The sequence below is a fragment of the Haemaphysalis longicornis genome, unplaced genomic scaffold (genome assembly GCF_048455015.1).
Source record: "Haemaphysalis longicornis isolate Haplotype H1 unplaced genomic scaffold, Haemaphysalis longicornis Haplotype H1 scaffold_1, whole genome shotgun sequence".
Classification (NCBI taxonomy): Eukaryota; Metazoa; Arthropoda; class Arachnida; order Ixodida; family Ixodidae; genus Haemaphysalis; species Haemaphysalis longicornis.
In genome coordinates, this window is record NW_027526203.1 from 314,078,030 (window position 1) to 314,086,446 (window position 8,417).

Below are 8,417 nucleotides of genomic sequence, written 5' to 3' on the forward strand. Positions count from 1 at the left end.
GTAGCCAATGAAAAGGATGTAAAAGCCTTGGCCCGAAAACAGAAAAAAAGTGGTTGCATGAACCAACACAGTGTGGTCCCTTGTGAAATTGGTATGCAATGATGGTAATTTATAATTTTTTGTTTCACTAACCGACTTCCCTCAAGGGGCTCTTCAAAGTAGCCGGTTAATTATTTTATGCTTATTTGACAGCATAACCTAAGGTGACCAAGCCGTAACAGTGGTCTGATGTCAGCTGTAGGCAAGCGTTTATCTCCAGGCATACATTTATCGCTGAGCGTGGATATCCTTTAAGAATTCCTGCTTTCTATTGAAGAAAAAGTAAAAAAAAGAAAATCGAAAGGTTTAGCTCCACATCTAGGATCAGGGCTGAGGATAAAGTCTTTCGAGTACTACTACATATTTAGAAATGCATTAACCATTCTACTGATGCCCACCACTATAACAGAGTACAAGTTGGATGTCGCCAAACGAAATCTTTAGTACGGCCATGTCTGTGCACCCATTGGAGGACTCCTATCAATCGGTGCCATAGGTGGATTACACGAGAAGTGAATGCCAAAATGCATCCTGTGTAGTCCGGGTCTGATCATCAAGGTGACCCCTGGTTTTGTAGTGGTACACCGTAAATCATTGCTCCTGCAATCTGCGAGGTGCTTGTAGTAATTCTGGAAATTCCTGTTTGCAGGTCTCGCAAGGTCCCGTTGCTCCCACTCAGTGGAAATTTAGGGAGGGGACAACTCCCCCTGTAGATGCATACATATATGTGCATGGTGGTGTGGGCCATTTTTTTTCTACTTGCGTGCTCAGGATTTATTGTAATGGCATTTAAGTCATTAGCTACTAACAGATCCATGTATGTTCCAGAATCTGGTGCATGCTGGACCCCTTACTCTGGGGTGGGGTGAATTTGGGTGTATGTTAATCCAGTCTGGAATCAAAGTGACGCATTGTGATAGTTCGGAATGTGGCAGGAAACACCTTAGGAAATCATAGTTGAGTTAGACTGGAACCTTTGTGACCTGTGTGTCACTGGAGCTCTGTCTGGTGTCATGGGAAAAGCTAGGCTGCATGTGCAGTGGTGACCGCAGGAGTGCTGGGTTAAGGGCCTAGGCTCTGTATTACAAATGAAGGCCTTCTCAGCCATAACTATTGCATGGTCGAATTCCTTTCGCGTTGCACTGCACCCCCTCCAAGCTGAGGAGGTGAAATCTCTGGTTCAGTTTGGTGAATGCTGCAGTTTGGTGAATGCTGGTCAGCTGCACTCCTTTCATGCTTCTCAACAGATGAGGCTTTTCTTATTCCACCCTTCCCACAGCCTCGACTTGCCTGCTCCGCTGCAGCTGCGTCCGTGGCAGTGGCAGTGGCAGTGGGAAACTGGAGCACTGCTGTGTAAAAATGCAAAATGTTAAAAGCGGCTGCAAAGCATCAGAATGATGTTTTTGATTGCCAGTATACAGCAATAGTGTCTGAAAACTTTGTGTGGCCTGAAAAGTAGCTTGTGCAATGTGTGCAATTTCAGTGATTTTAGCAACTTCACGTATTTTAAACAGAAAAGTATCTAGTAAAAAAGGCTGGTACATGTATATAGTTTCCACTGCTGTGACTAAAGAGACATGAAAAACAGCATGGTGAAATAGCAGCTGGGCATGATGCGTCAACATGGATGCAGATGCTGTGTGCTGTAGTGTTTTTGCTTCCATTACCAAATGCACGAGTATATACAGTCGAGCCCACTTATAACAGCTGCAGTTATAACAAATGCTTGGTTACAATGAATGAACACGGCATGACCATCACAGAATGCGTTGAGGCAATGGCATTTTGTTTCAGATATAATGAATTGGTGCGAGGGTGCAACCCAGGTACAGCAAATGATCGACCATTGCCCGACAGCGCCTGGTGTTTGCAGTCGCCACTTGACCGGCTTTCCAGAAACATGAAGCAACAAATGAACTGCGTGGGGATCACCCTTTTCCAACAGAACTGATTGCATCCAGCAAAAGAAAACCAGAGGGAAAGGAAATGTAAACAAAAAAGGCCACTGTAGTAGGTTCCATGTTGCCCCCCCAACTTCGTCTGCAGGCGAATGGAGGGAGCACACAATGGAAGAGGGGTGAAGCGAGATGGAGGAGAAAATAGGGAGACGACGGCGAACTTCCAGAAAGTTGGCGTTCGCACTGTGACAACACTTGTGAGGCACATGCGTTTCTCCTGTCCAACCTGTCTGCGGGCAGACAATTCGGTGGAGCGGAATTTGTATGGCCACAAAATTAGTTACGCGTGAATTTAAATAGTCCCCATTCATGCTCACTGGTGCTTCGTCTCTAGTTCAGCCGAGAGAAGTGAGAAAGCAAAAAGGCATAAACCCATCTCCCCACGAGGGGGACTCGAGTAAATGCGTCGCATAGGGGGTGGGTGTATTGCGTTAACGTTTAGTGTTTGGGGAGTTGGTGGTAGTGAATGCGTTGTATCAGCAGCTTCTTGACGTAGTTTGAATGAGTCAAGGATATAAGGCGCGTTCGTAGCCTTCCATTCTGTGTCGGCTTTGTGGCGCAGTGGGTAGAGCACCATGTACCTTGCGTTCCGCCCGCAGGGTCGTGGGATCGAAACCAGGCGCCGGTAAGTATTATTTTTTTTATATAGTGTAGGGGGAGGGGTGCGGACCTGTTGTTGAGAGCGAGGAGGGTAGCGTGATGTGGGAGAGGAGGAGTGTGGGAGAGGGCGCACCTGGAACGGCTGTTGCGGACGCCGAGGCACACCAACGCCGACAACGCCGGGTGACATCGTGAGTTAAAGAAATGCTCTGCATTTAAAAAACAACACAAAGCAACCAGAGACGCGTGCCATGAAGCTGAAACTCATCGAGTGCCACTCAGGTGTCATCGGTTCTTTTCTTCGGGCATTGTGAACGATCTTGTGCAGGGGAACAAAAAACTGCAATCTTGTAAAAAAGTACGATCTGTTAAAGTCGACAATCTCTGGAATTTTTAAAGACACAGAGAAGATCCTGAACTCCAACGTCAATGCCAACCCATCAACCACGAAGCGCAACGGCCTCGATGACAATTCATAGGACATTTATGCATATATTATCAGCTATTTTTCCGCTTGAATAACTTCTTTTTGGGCCAGGAGTTCCATCCCGTTGGGCGAGTGGCAAACTTTCCTTCACAGCTGCAGCCAGCGCCCTGTTATTGCTGCGCACCGTCCAAGCGATGTCCACGGCCATCAGTGCACACGCCTTATGTGTGCCACATTTTCACGTGCAGAAAATGCTTATTACACTCATAATGAACTTCGGATATAACGAACAAATTCAGTGTGATGGTAGAGTTCGTTATAGGTGGGCTCGACTGTGTAGTGTGTCATTGATACAGTGCTAAAATGACATCATAAGTATGCTCACAAAAAATAGCGCTGAAACTGAACACACAATAAGGGAGACAAACAAATGCGCTACTTTTTGTAATAGTATTTTTTATGAGCAACTATGCACCAACCAGCCCAACAGCACATTTTACTGAAGTACATAATATGCATGTGCTTGATAACCTCAAATGACATAGTATGCATGTGCTTGGTAACCTCAAGGACTTCAAAGGTGGGGCAAGCTAGCTTAATTTGTTAAGTTGCACAAGGTTCTACCCCAACTGCTTTTTGTAGGAACTAAATACTGAAAAAAAAAAAAGCATCGGAAGATCGTGATGCCACACAGAAAAGCTCTTGCTGCTTTCATAGAATGAAGGGGTTGCTAGCTGTCATTAAAAAAAAACAAGGAATGTATCTGAAGAGGGGCATGCTGCACAGCTTTTGGTGAATACCTTGAAATTCACGCAACTGATCCGGAGTTTGATGATAGCTCTGAGATTGTTCAACCACACATGTAGGAGTGACAAACTAAGGTTGCATGATATTACATGTAAGGCCCATTCTATCTTTGCCCTTGTGCTAATATAATCTGAGTTTCAGCTTTTATGTCAATCGGAGTGGCCAGCAAAGGTCTCGAGATTCAGGACTAGGATCGACCCACCCTTTCTGTCTTTTGCCCACTGCAGTGAATTCTGGGCTTCCTTTAGGATACCAGATATCTCCAGTGTATGAAAAAAGTCATTTTGTAGCATCAGCTGCAAGGTCCGGCACTTTTGCATTCATGTATGGTGTTGGCATACATTTTTTTTTTTTTGGAGCAGCCCGGTATCACCTACTCGAGGGGGTATGTTTGACCATGGCTTGATTAAACAACTACAGTGAAACCTCGTTGATACGTTTTTCACGGGAACTGGAAAATAAAACGTAGTATGTGAAATTCGTATTATCCAAAGAGATTATAAATTGGAGGAAATTACACGTACTCTGTCAGCAACTCACTTTTATTGAGCAACATTGAAGTAGCTAGTCAATTTGTGCGGCACTGTCTTTTCAATGTCCAGGACTAAATTACTGTGAAATGTAAAAAAAGAAGCTGCGGGTATTTTTCACTTCGCTGGACACTCTTTTGTATGACAATTCATGTCGTGCCTTAAATCGGTGAAGCCAGTCGCCGGACGCTTGGAAGTCTTCAGTGTGCAAGAAGAGTGTGAATATGTCAACTTTTTCACGTAGAACTGACTCTTCGAGAGAGAGAGAGAAATCACTTTATTGAGGCTTAAGCGGGTTTATGGGAGCGGTGTGGCCGTTGGTTTGAGGCCGGCAGCGACGTTGTCAGTGCGGGTGACCAGAAGTATCTAAACCTCTGGGTCCGAGCTGCCCAGCGCCCCCTCCCACTGACTGCTCTTCATTAATTATGGAGGGAAAGGGGTTTTGAGGACAGGCCCACATGGAGTGGACCAGCGTGGCTAGGTCCCCGCAGAGTGGACAGTTTGGCGAGGGGAATTGCGAGGGGTGAATTTGGTGCAGAAGTGCTTGGCAGGCCAACGAGTGCGTCTGCAGGAGTCGCCATAAGCGCTCCTGATGGTTGATTAGCTCGGGGTGGGCAGGAGGGTATCGACGGCGAGAGAGGGGACGAGAGGGGACGAGGCTGGCACTGGCACGGATAGTGAATCCTCGTGCTGAGTTGTGCGCTGTCTCATTTCCCCCCAAACCAGTGTGCGCCGGGGTCCAGATGACGTCTACCAGGGAAGTCGGGGGATTTTGAACGAGAATTTTTGACGCCGTGGACGATATGTACCCGCGGGCGAAGTTTTGGATGGCCGTTTTCAAATCGGTGATTATAATTGTATGTGACGGCCGAGTTATTAGTGCAAGCGCTATTGCCGCCTCCTCTGCCGCTGAAGGTGGGCTAGTGCGGATGCTTAGACAGTTCACAGGGGGGTCATTCGGGCTATTAATGACTGCAAGGGCAAAAGCGTCGTGATGGCGGTATTCAGCCGCATCCACGTAGAGAATGTCAGGTTTGATGGGGAATTTCTTGGTGACCGCCCGCGCCCGTTGCTCCCTTCTGACCCTTTGACGTTCACTCCTGCCGCTGTAACTTCCTTGAAGCATGTAAGCAGGAAGCCTTCCGGTGTGATTATAATACGTTTCGCAAGATGGCGCAGTGTATCTCCTAACGTAACATCCGGCCAGCGATGTTTTCACAGTAGAACCAATAGAACCGGCTTCGCCGCGGCCTCAGCGGCTCTGCAACATACAGATTGTGCCTTGTTGGAATGCGGTTTGTGATAGTATAGCAAAGAATAAACGCTAGATTTGTAAAAATGTCGGTCAAAATCTACTTTGGCGGTCGTATTATCCAACTTTAGGCAAAAATGTGATCGTATTAAATGCACAAAAATACATTATTTCTGAGGGACGTCGGCCGGGAACGAAAAGAAAATGTATTGTGCTGAAAAACGTATTAGTATGCTGAATCATATCAATGAGATTCCACTGTATACTCAAATAGATTATATAAATAATGCTGTTACAGTCAGGGAGCAGTTTCAAGAAATCATGGCTATTAGTCTGTTATAATTTTCAATAAATAACTTTGCCTGATGTTGAAATTCGCATCATTCCTGTGCGGCAGTCACTCAAGCATATTTGCAGGAAGGCATTGGTCGGACCTTCATTAACAGTTATCAGATAGTTTTTATCAATCGGTTGCAGTAAATTTCATTCAACCAGTAATATCAGCGAATGATCGACTTCGGCTAGTGAAATTAGTAGCACAAATCTGTTCAGTCATCGCTCAAATTTTTTTGGAACATTTAATAAAAACCACTGACACAGGATGAAGAAGAAACGCACACGTGACACTGAGTAGCAATAAATTCCTTATTTCAAATGCCCATCTCTTGGTGTACACCATACTGCAACCAGCTTGTGTCACAGCTTCAACAGGTGATGCAGGCGGACTGTGTTTGGGTTGAGGTAATTGAGAGGGCTGACGTGTGCACCATCACTGGCTTACCTTGCATAATGCTAGTTCTACGCTACAAGCAGAAGCGTAGCTAAAGATGCTAGGTGAGATCATTCATCAGCACCATTTTGCTCGCCTGCTTAAGTGTGTAAACTTGTTTCAAAGGTAGAGCAGCTCTTGCTGCGTATATAGGCAAGCCCCTTGATACAATATGCCTGCCTTTACCGCTGCTAGACCACCCTGGCTCTAGTGGTGATGGACAATGAGCCTCTGACAAGATTCCGTGTCCCAACCTCCTTGATGTCACTGATGGGCACCACCGGCGCTACTCAGCTAGTGCAGGGTTGCAAATTTATTCTCAAAATACCTCCGTACTTACCACTAGCCTGAAAAAAATGCCCACCTAATTCATGAGAAGCGTGGTGTCAAAGAGCTAACTAATTACAGAGCGAAGCAAGTTGTTGTAGTCAGCCGCATAAGTGCATACCTCAGATTCAAACAACCAAAGGGAACAGATTTTATTTAGGAAAGGCTACTTCACAATTATGGGCTGCATTTGTGTCATATATCACCCAGGCAATGGAGAAATCAACAGGGTTTAATAAAACTTTTTTTATGTACGAAAAACAGGGGCAATACTTCCAGAGCTGACTAAAACCCTGAGAAAGAAATTGGCTGTAAAATTTCTATGGGTTGGCGTGTGTCCTGCAAGCGCTATGAACATATCTGTCGCTGAAAAGAAATCCGCACTGTAATAACTTATGGTGCAACTAGAAACTTGGGAACTTAAAATGGGAACTTAAAACTTCGAAAGGAAAGTTATGTCAGCTCAGTGAGCCATAGGGAAAAAGATGATAAGATTAACTCTAGTGGATACGAGCGCCTTGAATACGTGCATAAAGTTGGGTCGGGTGCGGGTAACTGAAAACCGGTGGACCACCTGGGTAATAGAATGGCAACCGGGAAACGAGACGAGAAGTAAGAAAGACAAATCTGCATGCGGAGGGGTGATCCAGGAAAATTCAACGGCAAAAAAATTCATTCTATCAGTGCGAGATAGGAGCAGTTGGAAGTCTATGGAAGAGGCCTACGTACTACTTCGGCGTAAATGTTGCGATGCAAATTGCTAGTCTGCTTCTAAAATTCAGCAATAAAAATAATAAAAAAAACGGGAGCTGTGATGGAACAACGTACAGACATGGACAAATGAAATGCGAACACGAAAATATGAATAGAACACGCAAAATTGAAAAAGTACTGTTCGTGGTGGCTTAACAATGGCGCGCGATTGGTATATATTTGGAAAGCCACATATCCCAACTCTGTTTTTGTTACTAAGCCACGCGTCATTTTGCCGCGCAGCTGTGAAGTAGTGTCATGGAGACAAAAAGGAAGGCTATAAGGTGCGCACTAGAGCCACTAGCGTAGCTTATTTAGTGGCTGTAGTGCGCACGATGCACAAAACGACACCGATGCTACACGATTCTAGTTCACTCTACTACACGTTCGCTTACTGTTCAAGACGTACAGACAGGCCATGGGAGCGCGCGCGCGCCGCAATTTTAAACCAGTAAAACAACGTTCCGTATGCACGGTGAGTAAACAAATGAATTATTGTATTCTCTCGCTCTTTTCAAAGTGTGACTGTAACATTTTCAGTGCACAAACACGCGTTTTGTAGCGAGCTAGTACTCTCGCGACCGGCTTTCTCGCGCCGCCACATAAAAAAATAGAAATTGAATTTTGGCGCCACTCGCCTGGCACTTGGATGGAGATGGATGTGGCTATATTAGCAAGCAATGCAAAAACTAGACTAGAAAAAATATAACCCGTGATTGTGTTACATTTCTTTTTCTTTTCTCTGGCGTTTGTTTTCTAATAAACGCGTTACAACAACAAAAATTATATTGCTGCTTTTTTTTGTCTTGCCCAAAGGGTGCACCGCAGGCAATGAAATACCCCACGCTACATAAACGTAAATAATTACTGCTAATTTTTCCGGTCATATTTTTTGTAGTTTAATTTAAAAATATTACTTTTGTTGCGACTCGAATATAACTACGTTGCTGTGTCT